Source organism: Castor canadensis, chromosome 12 (genome assembly GCF_047511655.1).
Source record: "Castor canadensis chromosome 12, mCasCan1.hap1v2, whole genome shotgun sequence".
NCBI classification, from domain to species: domain Eukaryota; kingdom Metazoa; phylum Chordata; class Mammalia; order Rodentia; family Castoridae; genus Castor; species Castor canadensis.
In genome coordinates, this window is record NC_133397.1 from 28,372,367 (window position 1) to 28,386,025 (window position 13,659).

Genomic DNA, 13,659 nt, shown 5'->3' on the forward strand with positions numbered 1-13,659 from the left:
GTTTTTGTCCCAGCTAACCTTTCCTCATTGGGTTTTCATTCTTTATGACTGGGACATTGTTCTTCAATTTTTGAGGGTTTTCTTGGTGGTGGTGCTGGAGTTTGAACTCAGGGCCTTGAGCGTGCTAGAAGTACTCTGATCCTTGAACCATGCCTCTAGCCCTTTTCATCTTAGGTTAGCTTTCAGATAGAGTCTTTCTTTGACAACCCGGAACTGTAAGCCTCCTACCTATGTCTCCTGTATAGCTAGGATTACAGATAGATATCATTATGCCTGCTTCATTTTGTTAAGATGGGGTCTCACTAACTTTTTGCCTAGGCTGGCCTCAAATCACCATCCTGCCCAGTTCTGCCTCCCAAATAGCTAGGATTACAGGTGTGAGCCACCATGTCTGGCCTGAAAATATCTATTTTATGACATAACACATTTTGCTATGTAGATATGATGGAATACTGTGCAGCCATGTAGGAAAAGATCATGTCTTGGGGACAATACTTGATGACATTGGAATATTAAAGAATATTTAATAAGATTGGACATGTTTATGATATATGAGTGCAAACGGCAGGTTGAAGATATGCATGCTTGTTATAAATTTTAGAAAAGATAGGAATGATATCTTATTAGTTACCTTTTGTGGGGGCAGTACTGGGGTCCACACTCAGAACTTCGTACTTGCTAGGCAAATACTCTACCACTCAAGCCACACCATCTAGTTACCTATTTCTGTGTAACGAACCATCTCAAAATTAAATGGCTTTGAATAACAGCAGTCATTCCTGATGACGTCCCATGATTTCTGTGGGTCAGGAATCTGGAAGTTCAGACTAAGGAGTGTTTCATGTGAGACAGCAGCCAAACGTCACTTGGGCTCAGTGTCACTTGAGGTCAGCACCATCTGAAAACTTTCTGGAAAAATCTGCTTTTCTTTTCTTTTTCCAACACCCTTGGGTTTATTAAGGTATAATTGACAAGTAAAACTACATGCATTTACAGTGTAAGATCTGATGCTTTACCATATGTAAATAATATGAAATGATGAAACCAAGCTGTTTAAACATATCTGTCCTCTAGGTTCACCCATGTTGTACCAAAGAGCTTATTCAACTCGCTATTGATCTGTTCAGATTTTCTTCATCATGACTCAATCTTTGTAGGTTGCATGTTTCTAGCAATTTGTTTCATGTAGGTTGTGTATAATAGTGCACGCTGATTTTGGTAGGAGAGTCTGTAACCATCAGCCCATCCAGAGAGTCTGGGGAGGTTGTCTGGTGGAGTCTGAACACTAGCCTGCTGAAGGAATTCTTGGGCTGGCCTAGTGCCCAGATCAGTGGGTGAGCAGGCCTGGAGCTTATATCTTCTGGGGCGAGCTTGGATCCTGGGTCTGTGCCTAAAAGTCTGCATCCATAGGTGCCAACCTGGCACTATGGTGGTCTTGAGTCTCAGTGCTTGGAAGACCACCTGGCACTGGGGAGAGCCTGGTGCCTAAGCCTATGGGGACAACCCTGGAGCCTGGGTCCTTGGAGGCTGATCTAGAGGCTAGGCTGCTGGGGTGAGCCAGATCTTAGCAGGGTCTGGAGTTTGGGGCTATAGGGTTAGCCTGATGCTGTGTTGGGCCTGAAGCCTGAGGCTGCAAGGGTCTTTCTGGAGCAGGGGCCATGGGGGCTGGGCTGGTGCTGGGCTTCACTGGGGTAGCTCATGCTGGGATCTGCAGTGAAGTCAGGTGCTCGTTTCACTTCTTCCCTTGACTAAAGGGCATCTCTCTCCCCTGTGCTGCCTGGGGTTTGGGGAGGAGCAATCCAAGTATTGTGAAACTGCCCTTCTCTCTCTCTTCAATGTCTTCTTGTTTCTCTTCTCTACCAGGTGCTAAAATCCCTCATCTGGATTCCTTGACTCTTGCATGAATAGTTGTTCAAACTCATGTTTCTACTGTGCTCTGCCAACTTACAGACATCTGCTTTTGAGGATGCTCACTTAAGTGGTTCAAGAGTTGGGCAGGTTTCTGGGTGGGGCCTTCGTTCCTCTCTGTGAGCTTCTCCACCTGCAGTGTTCTCAGGACTTCTTTCAGAGTGATAGATCTAATGAACAAGGTAAAAGCTGCAATGCTTTTTCTGACCTCACCTTGGAAGTTAGACATCATCATTGTCGCCTTTCATGTATCCTCTTGGTTACCAGGTTCAACCCTGGTTTGATGGGGGCAAAGACTACACAAGGGTATGTAAAAGTCACCATCTATAGGCTCTCCTACATACATACCAAAATGGTATTGAAGAAGGTGTGACTACTATTCACAATAGCCAAGTTATGGAAACATCCAAGATGCCCCACTACTGATGAATGGATCAAGAAAATGTGTTATCTATACACAATGGAATTTTATGCAGCCATGAAGAAGAACAAAATGTTATCATTCGCTGATAAATGGATGGAACTGGAGAACATCATTCTGAGTGAGGTTAGCCTGGCCCAAAAGACCAAAAATCATATGTTCTCCCTCATATGCAGACATTAGATCAAGGGAAAACACAACAAAGGTGATTGGACTTTGATCACAAGATAAAAACGAGAGCACACAAGGGAGATATGAAGATAGGTAAGACACCTAAAAAACTAGATAGCATTTGTTGCCCTCAATGCAGAGAAACTAAAGCAGATACCTTAAAAGCAACTGAGGCCAATAGGAGAAGGGGACCAGGAACTAGAGAAAAGGTTAGATCAAGAAGAATTAACCTAGAAGGTAACACACATGCACAGGAAATCAATGTGAGTCAACTCCCTGTATAGCTATCCTTATCTCAACCAGCAAAAACCCTTGTTCTTTCCTATTATTGCTTATACTCTCTCTTCAACAAAATTAGAGATAAGGGCAAAATAGTTTCTGCTGGGTATCGAGGGGGTATAGGGGAGAGGGAGGGAGCGGGGTAGGTGGTAAGGGAGGGGGTGGGGGCAAGGGGGAGAAATGACCCAAACATTGTATGCACATATGAATAAAAAAAAAATAATAAAATAAAAAAAAGAAAAAGGTGTGACTAGAGTACATCTTATTTTTCTTCTTTGTGCTTTTTTTTTTTTTAAATTGTGTTCTTTTGGTTGCACTGGAGTTTGAACTCAGGGCTACTTGCTAGGCAGGTGCTCTTACTGCTTGAGCCACTCCACTAGCCCTTTGATTTTTTGAGACAGTGTCTTGAGAACTATTCGCCCAGGCTGGCTTCAAACTGCAATCCTCTTGATCTCTGCCTCCTGAGTAGCTAGGATTATAAGTATGAGCCATCAGCACCTGGCTCTTTTCTTTAAGTTTTTTTTGTGGTGAACATATATGAGTTTTGAAATCACAAGTATATAAATTAACAAAAGTTCAGTTTGAAAACCATATTTCAGAGAAGAGTAAGTCAGTCCCTGATACTTTGATGTAAAGTTGGATGATTTGTGATTTTCTCTGTTATAAATCTTGTAACCAAGGAAAGGGGAATTTATATGGGAAGAGGAATAATTTTAAATATGGACTATAAGACTGGGAAGAATTAGCAAAGGTAAAATATCCAGGGTGGGACTGGAAATAAATGGGACCAAGGGTGAGAAGCATCAAAATGGGTTAGGACTATTATCAAGAGCAATAGGCCTATTATAAAGACCTTAAACTTGGCTAAAGAGAAGTTTAACATGAAGATTGACATCCTTTTGCCTCCTTCTAACATCCCATTAAAATGAGATCAAAGGGATTTTTGCATGTGTTGGAGGCCACTGCTTCCTACTCTAGCACTCTGTTCTCTCAAGGGTGACATATGAGGTGACCCTGCTGTCTGGCTGAGGCTCAGTTGAAAGCAGATAGACATATTTAAAACTGGAAAATTAATTGCAGTTTTCCTCTTGTCTCTCATTCAGAATACTCCAGGCAAAGCAGAAAACGTAACTGCTAATAGCTTCTAGGTTTATTTATTTATTTATTTGGGGGATGCTGGGGTTTGAACTTGGCCTCACTCTTGCTACACAGGCACTCTATCACTTAAGTCACTCTGCCAGCCCTTTCCTTTGCATTGGGTATTTTGGAGATAGGGTCTAGAACTGTTTGCCAGGGCTGGCCTTGAAACCACAATCCTCCTGATCTCTGATTTCTGAGTAGCTAGGATTGCAGGCATGAGCTGCTGGCACCTGGCTTCTAGGTTTCTCTTTTAACTTGGCCACAGGAAAAAGATGTTCTAGTTCCATGTCTGAAAAAATATGGAGAAGGACCTTACTAGGTCGGGGAGCCATCTACCTGAATCTTGTGCTTGGAACACTCAACCATGGCCAAAGCCAGAGAGGGACCCTCATTAGTCCAGTTTGGGTTACATGCCTATTTCTGGGCAGCTGGGGTTGTGTTTGAGTGACAATCAATGGAGGAGAGTGGGAATGTTAAGCAGAAAATGTCACAGATGTCAGCCATAACTTCTCAAGCTCTTCTGTGGGAGATAACATCATATAGGCAAAGGTACCGTAAAGGCTTAAAATTGTCTATGCAATTTACACGTCTATAACGCAGAATGGTTTTTCCAAAGAACCTTTTCTGTATGAGTTCCCTTCTTCTCAAAAAATCCCCATGACAAATATGGCCATTCCCATCTTGCTGGTTGATTCCTCAGTGGACTCATTCACTGTCCCTCAGGTGGATTAAGCAGAGCTTGGCTGAGAAGTCATGTCTTTTGATTCTTAGTTCTGTGCAGTTTTCTGTTCTAGCACTCCAGGGGTCAGGACAGGATGAGAATTCCTGAATCACTGGGAGGAGGAGAGACTTGGAGAGCTGCAATGAGCCACATTCACGTTCAGAGTTTCCTGGTGTCTCACCCACAATTCCCTGAACAGCGGCCCTAACATTTGTGAAATCAATAGTGCCTGAGAAGGTGCTGCCAGACACAGCTGGCTCTGAGGAGCCGCATGGCCTCCTTTTGGAATAAGACTAAAGACTTCACTTGTGGAAAGAATTTTCCATCTGTTTTCCCGATAAGACTGATTAGAACCATCTCTCCACTTTTCCAGATTCCAGGAAAGAACAGATGAGCTCTACCGCCTGGCTTGCTAAATTTAGCTGAGATTTCTTAGCGTTTTAGTTGCACCATGCAGGGAAGGACTTCACCCTTGCATGTGTGGAGGGGAAGAGGAGCTGGGAGGTGCTGGACGTGGTCCCCCACCCCTGCTCTGAGTGTGGCATTTGTGTAGGAAGCTCTGGATCATGTCCTATGTCCCAGCTGGGTATCTGTAAGACAACTCTCACAAATGTCATTTAAGGATTTTGCTCAGATCATAGCATGGGAGCATCCTCAGTCTCCACTTCTGCCGCCCTCTCCCCTCCCCACGTGTCAGTTTCCTTTATTATTTTTGGTATAAAGAACTTGCCTTTAATTAACTTCAAGGCTTCAGAAAAGCAGTTGGAAGGGATTACATTCCTCTTATCTGCACATATCCAGCCCTGCACCTGGGGAGTTGGACTGTTCATGGATCCCCCTTTGTTGATTATTGAATAAACACTTTGATAATGGTGAGGCTAGATAATCTACACTGTGGTAGTTTAGTTACTATGTATTTTTATTTTCCCTTATCATTCTTTCCCACCATTTTCTCTCCTTTTCTCCCTTCTTTTGGATTTTTCAAGTTTTCTTTATTCTAAGTTTTCCCCTTCTCATAGTTTGTAAGCTACATAGTCTAAGTTTCTTTTGTGTTCTAGTTGTCATGCTTAAAGTACACACTTAATTTTAAAAAGTCTAATATTGCCAAGTGCTGGTGGCTCACACCTATAATCCTAGCTACTCAGAATCCTCCTAGATGAGGAGGATCGTGGTTCAATGCCAGCTTGGGCAATTAGTGTGGGAGACCCTATCTCAAAAAACCCAATACAAAACAGGGCTAGCAAAGCGATAGAGTACCTGCCTAGGAAACTTGGTACCCTGCGTTCAAGCCCCAGTCCCACCAAAAAAGAAAAAAAAAACTTCAGTCGTTGTCTAAATAACATACAGACCTTAAAAACCTTTAATTCTGATCTCATTTTTCTGTTATTAATGTTAGTACTGTTGAATATCTTAGTTCCACTTTTTTCATAAAAACAAGCTTTATTAAGGCACAATTGACATAGGATAGATTGCATATTTTAAAAGAATACAGCTTGATGTCATGACAGATGCATACACCATACTAAAGAAATAAACAGCCGTATTTCCTTGTTAAAATGGATCTGGTTCATACCCAAACAACACTGATTGCATGTTACCAAGGTCTGTTGGGTTTTTTGATTTGTTGTATTTTAGTTTGTTTTTGGTCATACTGGGATTTGAACTTAAGACTTTGTGCTTGTTAGGAAAGCGTGTTGTCACTTGAGCCAAACCCACATCCTGTTTTGTTTTCTGTCTTTTTGGCGGTACTGGAGTTTGAACTCAGGGCTTCACTCTTGCTAGCCTGGGACTCCACCATTTGAGCCATGCCCCAGCCCTTTGTTTTCTTGAGATGCTGACAGTTTTCTGTAAACTCATTTTACTTACGGAATTATGGGGGCCTGGCACGTGGTTCAAGTGGCAGAGCACCTGCCTAGCAAGCGTGAGGCTCTGAGTTCAAACCCCAATACTGCCAAAAAAAAAAAAGACTGGTATAGGAAGCCTACCAGCCACCCTTACAGTTGGCTATTATCATTCCCTATTACAAAGAAGGAATTTTATCCTTAACGGCCTAAGTGACTTAAGCAACTCATAAGTGACTGAGGACAGAATGAGAATCCTGGTGCCCTTTCTACAGTTTGTGGCAACCTACCACTCACCACACTGCCTCTCCTAGTTTAGAAAGTGGTTAACAAAAAAAAACCAAAAAAGTTTGTTCATGATGATATTGTCAGGAGTATTACCAGGAATTTTCAGTTAATGGTAGTTGATGGAACCAGAATGCAGGGGATATATTTCAAGCAATTATATTTCACTTGGCCTCCACACTGTGGACGCTAATGTGAGAGCTGGGGGTATATTTATAGCAGGTCACTTTTGCACACCCTGGGGATATTGTGAAATAACTATCTGTCACAGGCAGCTAGGAATGGCTTGCCTACTTTTTGTTCTGAAGGAAAGGACACAGACCATCTGGACCAGTAAGTTTGGTTCAAAATTGGACTTATGTTTATTTTTCTTCGTTGTTCACTTAAACGTTTGCTAAACCTTTTTGAATAGTGTGCGTTGGATTTTGGTTGGTTGAGTGCCATTTTTAATGCACCAGAGGTGCACATATTTCTTGTGATCCTTTGAGTGGCTTCCTAAAACAAAGTATGATTTAGTAATGTGAAAAAATTTACCTAAATTTATATTGTATATAACTCATTCTTTTCTTTAAACCAGGAGCCCTGTGCTCACTTGTTTGTGTCTTAGAGCGTGTTGGCTGGTGTAGCCATATCAGTTAACATAGACTAAAAATGCTTACTCCAATTTCCCTGATAAAACTATGTGGCGAAGACTTACAATTTAGTTTTGTACTAAATTGTACAAAGATAGTTTTAGTAAAATCCCATGTCTGGAATAGTGTATCTGCAGACAGTGGGTTCTCCTCAGCCTGTGTGGATCTTGTGGGTCCTGTTCCTGCCTCAGGTGGATGTGAGGAGTTGGCTGTTCAGGTATGAGGCTATAGTCCAGCAAAGAAGATGGAGACAAACGAGGGACGATGGATCCTTCTTGTCACCAGCACAATTGCATTCTGTGAACATGCCGTAAAGGGTTCTCAGTCTAACCTTGGTATTTTTCTTCTTCTTTTTTTTTTTTTTTTTTGGCAGTACTGGGGATTGAATAGTGTCTTGTAATGCATGCCTGGGTCACCCTGGACCATGGTCCTCCTTTTTATGTTTCCTGCCTAGCTGGGATGATGGGAGCATACCACCAGGCCCAGTTTTTATTGGTTGAGAGCAGTGGGGGGGGGGGGGGTCTCTCGAACATTTTGCCTATGCAGGCCTTAAACCTTGATCCTCCAGGTCTCTGTTTCCAAAGTAGCTAGAATAAGAGTTCACATTTGCTCATAAAAACATTTTTTATCAGTAATTGATTCCATTACTGGAATGATCTTTAGATTTCATGGAAATTTTGGTATGTGTGATAACAAGGACTAAAATAGCAGGGGATAAATAAACTCCAACTTTTCACTTTGACAAATTTAACTCAAGGCTGGCAGAGTGGCTCAAATGGTAGAGCACCTGCCTAGCAAGCAGGAGGCCCTGAGTTCAAACCCCAATACTGCCCCCCCCCCCGCCAAAAAAAGAAAGAAGACAAATTTAGCTCAGGTGAGTTTAAGATGTTTTGGAAAATCATTATTATAATTTTTTAAAAACATTCTTATTAGCATATAATAGCTGTTCGGGGGTTTCATAGTGACATTTCTATATATGATTACAATGTACCTTGGTTAGGTTCATCCCACTGTCATTTGTCCTCCTTCCCCTCTCCCCTACTTAAAATGATTTCAATGTTCTTTCTTCACACACATGTATAAAGTATATCGACCATATTCCCCCTCCTTCACCCTCTCCATTCCCCCCCAGTAGGACCCTCCCACTAACAGAACTGTTTTACACTCCTGTCCTTCCTTGTTTAAGCATATGTTCATTGTTCAAAGGTGTTGGGCCATGGTGTTTCACTTGTGAATATGCTGTACTTTATAATTAGATCCCACCCCTCTATTACTGTCCCTTCCCCTTTCCCTACCCCTATTCTTCAGCAGTTTTCAGTGGGCTTTCTTGTGCCTTCTTCCTGTACAGATGCGATGTATTTCAGTATTATTCACTCCATCATTCTCTTTTCCTCTTCCTCCTCCCCTAGTCTGCTCAAATAGTGCCACTATTGGAAACAAGAAAAAACATTATTATTATTTATGGAAAAAAATAAGCAAGCATCTTCAACATAAGTGATTGAATAATACCTGGTGGGATATAATTCTGAAGTGAAGCTTTAGTGGCTCTCATTATTATAATCAAGACCCTTAAACAGGGCGCCTGTTGCTCACGCCTGTAATCCTAGCTACTCAGGAGGCAGAGATCAGGAGGATCATGGTCCGAAGCCAGCCCAGGCAGATAGTTCGTGAGACCTTATCTTGAAAAAACCTACCACTAGAAAGGGCTGGTGGAGTGACTCAAGTGGTCAGAGTGCCTACCTGGATAAAGGCCCTAAGTTCAACTGCCAATACCACAAAAAAAGACCCTCAAAGTTAACATTTCTCAGACTTCTTAAGTCCATGATCCTTGCATTGCTTTAAGATCAGTCTGGAGACAGCAACAGAACACACAGTGTTTAGCCAGACACTAGATAAAGGGTGAGGGTAGATTTGTGCAGCAATAACTACTGCAGAAAAGAAAAGTCCAACACGAACTGAACTCAGCTTTGATTTCTGCAGGAGTAACCAGGCCGCTTCAAGGGAGAATGAGGGCATCAGCAAGGGGCAGGTGGAGGCTCAGCCTTCAGGAAAGAAAAAAATCACAAAGTGGTGGCCTTGTAAATGAGATTAGGCCAGCCATGTCTGCTAGCTGGCAGCTACCAAAATTAGGATTCTGTCCTCCCACAGAGACCAGAAGACAGAGGCCTTCTCCTCAGGTGTTATCTAGGACAAACAGTGAAGTTTTTTTGACAGCCTTGAATTGTCTCAGATAGGGACTTTAAGGGGGAGCTAGAGTCATCTTACAGATGTGGCCTTGAGCTGCTAGAAACTATTTTAAGGGCTAGGTGCTGGTGACTCACACCTGTAATCCTAGCTACTCCAGAGGCAAAGACCAGGAGGATTGCAGTTCCAAGCCAGCCCTGGACAAACAGTTTGCAAGACCCTATCTCAAAAAAAATCCATCACAAAAGAGGGCTGCGGAGTGGTTCAGGTGGTAGAGAGCCTGCCTAGCAGGTGGGAGGCCCTGAGTTCAAACCCCGGTACCACAAAAAAAAAAAGAAGAAAAAAGGAAGGAAGGAACTATCTTCAGGGTTTGTTCAAGTCTTTATAGGACAAAATTGAGGCCTTACTGAGAAAAGAGCTCAGAGGAACCTGACTATTGTTTGGTCAAGAAGAGAATCTTTGGTCTTTGGGGGCTGGCAGAGTTGCTCAAGTGGTAGAGCACCTGCCTAGCAAGCATGAGGCCCTGAGTTCAAACCCTAGTGCTACAAAACCAAAACAAGAAGAGAATCTTTGTCAATAGCAAATTAATAAATTTAGAGTCCCAGTTTTATAAATCTTTATGATGGAAATAAAAGCACCAACAACTGAAGCTATAAGGGCACAGATGTTTAGTGCAACACTGTTTATAGGGGCAAAAACTGAGAACATTTTGCAGGGCCCGGGGGCTCATGTCTGTAATCCTAGCTACTCAAGAGGCAGAGATCAGGAAGATTATGGTTCAAAGTCACCCCGGGCAAAATAGTTCACAAGACTATCTTGGAAAAAACCCCATCACAAAAAAGGGCTGGTGGAGTGGCTAATGGTGTAAGTCCTGAGTTCAAGTTCCAGTACTACAAAAGAAAAACCCAACCTGAGAACATTTTGAATATTCATCCCCAGAGTTAATAAAGTGTGACATAGCTGTATGGTAGGGTAGAATCCAGCAAGTAAAAAGAATAAATTAAATCTATATTGTTGACTTTGGAGCCAATATACATGGCTATGATTCACTATTTAAAAAACTAATTTCTACATTTTTTTTTATATATGATTTATATATGAGATTTTTTTTTCTATCCCACATTGCATTTTGATTCAGGATACAGAAAATGTATGTTATCTCAATGAGTTGAGAGTGGGTAAGAAAAGAGGGATATTAAATACTTCCTTTGTATATTTCTGCATTTTCCAACTTGCATACCATACGATGGGTATGAGCCATGTTTTCAATTTAAGTGTTTCATGAAATAAAAAAATATAGGAGTGCTGCTTTTCTTTCTTTCTTTTTTTTTTGGTGAGACTGGAGTTTGAACTCAGGACTTTGTGTTTATGCTTATCTTCTTTTGTGAATCAAGAAACAAGTCTATTCTTTGATGTGACAATGTCTATATTGCGGTCACTAGAATAAAAGGTCTACAAAGAATTTATAGGAGTCCGTATTTCTATCAGAACTTCACTGCCTGTGTTGAGGTTTTCAGCTGGCTAGCCAGATCCACATGGCTTCTCATTACCATGTGTTTATTCCCACCAACTGAGAAGTTTGACTGAGCTTTTTACTTCCCGTGGTCCATACTAAGGAGACAATGCCCTCCCCAAAGTTCTACCCCAGCTTAAATGGATCTACTTGCTTTTCACTGATAAGAGTAGAAATAATGAAGACAAGACCTGAGAACACCCGTTTGAAGATGAACATGAGGCAAAAGTGAAAATTTCCTGCCACTCTTCATTTACGTGTTGCTAAAACTGCTTTCTCGGTTTACTCCCTACAATCTATCAATAAGAAAATCCTGTTGCAATAATATTAGGTCCTTCTTCTTAGCGGGTTCCTACTGTGTGCTTGGGGGTTGTTGCCTCTGTGTCCTCCCAGGAAGTCCTCAGAAAAGAATGCCTTACCCGAAGCTTTTCTACCCGCAAAGATATAAGTAATCCCGAGACTGCTAGCAGAAGGTTAAGCAGATACAGTGTAGGTAAATAGTGACACTGTGTGAGGAAGTGTCTGATAAAGGGAGGGAGACTTTAGAAAGGCTATGGAAATGCAGAAATTAGGCCTTAGATTTATAGCCTGGAGCCTGCCATGGTTGGATTAAGACTCGAGCAAATAGTTTGGCACTGAGACTGGAAAACAGGCCTTGCAGTGAGCTGGCTGGCTGGGTTTGGGTAATCTGCTCATTCAAGTGAAGAGCAAAAGCGATTAACATCGTTTAGAATTACGCACAGTTTTGAGCAGGTGAATCTGGTATCAAATTAAAATGGCTACTTCATCGTTATGGTTGAATTATTTATTATTCATATGTTCATTAGTTCACTCATTAGTTCGTTAGTTCGAAAATGTGCACTGAGCATCATCCTCCTGCTAAGGCCAGAGGACCATGGTGTGATCCCTGGGAAGCTCAGTGGACTTCAAGGAGGCCTGGGTGGATGAGTGACGTGTGATGTGGTGGTGGGCGCAGTGAGGCAGGGAAGCCTGTATGAGAGCAAGAAGATTTAGGAGTTTCTAACTGCACTTTTCCGACAGTTTTTCTGAAGCTTGAACCAGGTCCCCCATGGTTCTTGCATTTAGTTACCACTCATTTTGAGAAAAAAATGTGTTTAAATATTTATTTTGCCTCATTTATCCCTGAATCAGATTTGTATTTTCTGCTTTCTTTGCTGATGCTGGACTGGAAAGGAAATAAAAAATCTGAAATTGCTCTTGTATTATTCTCTACACACTAAATGATTCTAAGAAAAATGCACCTGGCAACCTTGAGGCTTTTTTTTTTTTTTTTTAATAAAAGTGGTTCTTTTAAGAACTATAAGAATCCCGGAAACTAGTGGTGTTCTAAAAGTTCTAGACTCAGAACCACTAGTTTGTGGTTTATAGTGGGGAGAGCCTCAAGATTAATGAAAGTGTGTGGTGTTCTAAAAGTTCTAGACTCAGGTTAATTTAACCACTAGTTTGTGGTTTATAGTGGGGAGAGCCTCAAGATTAATGAAAGTTGTTGTCAATCAGGGTTTTGAACTAAGACTATTAGGGGGAAAGTTATTCCGTAAGTAATTATGCTAAGCAAGGTGCTTGTGGCATGAATGCTAAATTTTCCTTCTTGCCTTTTATTGACTCCAGCTTCAGCTAGAAAGCCAACCTAGTTTAAGAAGGGGATTTTTTTTAAGAGAAAAATACTGACATAATGGCAAATTTAAATAAAGTGGTAAGAGCAATATTTCAGAAAATTAGTTAAATTTTACGAAAAGGAAGAAGAGAAGCACTAAAAAACAGGAAGTCTATTTTTATTTGGGACTGGTTTAACCACAAAATTGGGAGTTTTTCCAGGGATGCTGAAGAAAGAGGACCCACAGGCTGGGAACATGGGCAGGCCTCCTCTGACAGAGGGTGTCCTTCCTTCTTTTTATTTTTATACAGCCTGTCTCTAGTTTGTCTATGTTTTGTGTTCCGAAGGTGCATGTAAACTGGTTGTTTGGAACTCAGAATGTTTTTAATCCATAGGATGCACTTATTCATAGAAGGAATGCTATAAATCCTCAGTCTACCAGACTACTTCCTGTCCACTTACTGGTATCCCTGGCTGAAATGTCACACACACATTTGCAGTGGATATCAGCAAGCCACTGTTGTAATACCAATAATTAGATAGCAAGATGCAACACAGTTAACTTGGCTGTTGTGCTCGGAGGTAAGTAGGTTTAATTAGAAGAGGATAAACAAGTCAATAGAAACTTCTATGGTTACTAGATCATTAGAGAGGCTGTAAATGTGCAGGGTTTGAGATCAGAGGGACCTGGGTTCACAAAGCTGTCTCTGTGCTTGTCACCCATGGTAATAAGAGCCTGTCTTTAGAGCATTACTATGAGAGTTTTGCCCAGAGGCTACTTATTTTATTAATAATACATTGCTACAAATAATATATTGCATATTAATAGGCTCCTGTTGCTATTATAATTATGATTATTTATACGAGGCTTTCTACATGTTGCTCTTTTCTCCCAGAGAAATTATTAAGTTTGAGGACAGAGATTCTTGTCACACACCTTGTGTGTGGG

At 41.5% G+C, this 13,659-nt stretch overlaps 1 protein-coding gene across 3 annotated transcripts in view; it reads left to right on the forward strand.

Moving 5' to 3' along the window:
- Positions 1–13,659, forward strand: part of Rasgrp3 (RAS guanyl releasing protein 3) — a 109,171-nt gene that overhangs the window by 11,516 nt on the left and 83,996 nt on the right. Inside the window, exon 1 of one of the 3 annotated variants that reach the window (XM_074049492.1) lies at positions 7,001–7,099. The exons of the other annotated variants lie outside the window; for them this stretch is intronic. The gene's annotated coding sequence lies outside the window, so the exon portion shown is untranslated. Of the gene's footprint in view, positions 1–7,000; positions 7,100–13,659 lie in introns of those variants that run through there. 3 annotated transcript variants of the gene reach the window in all.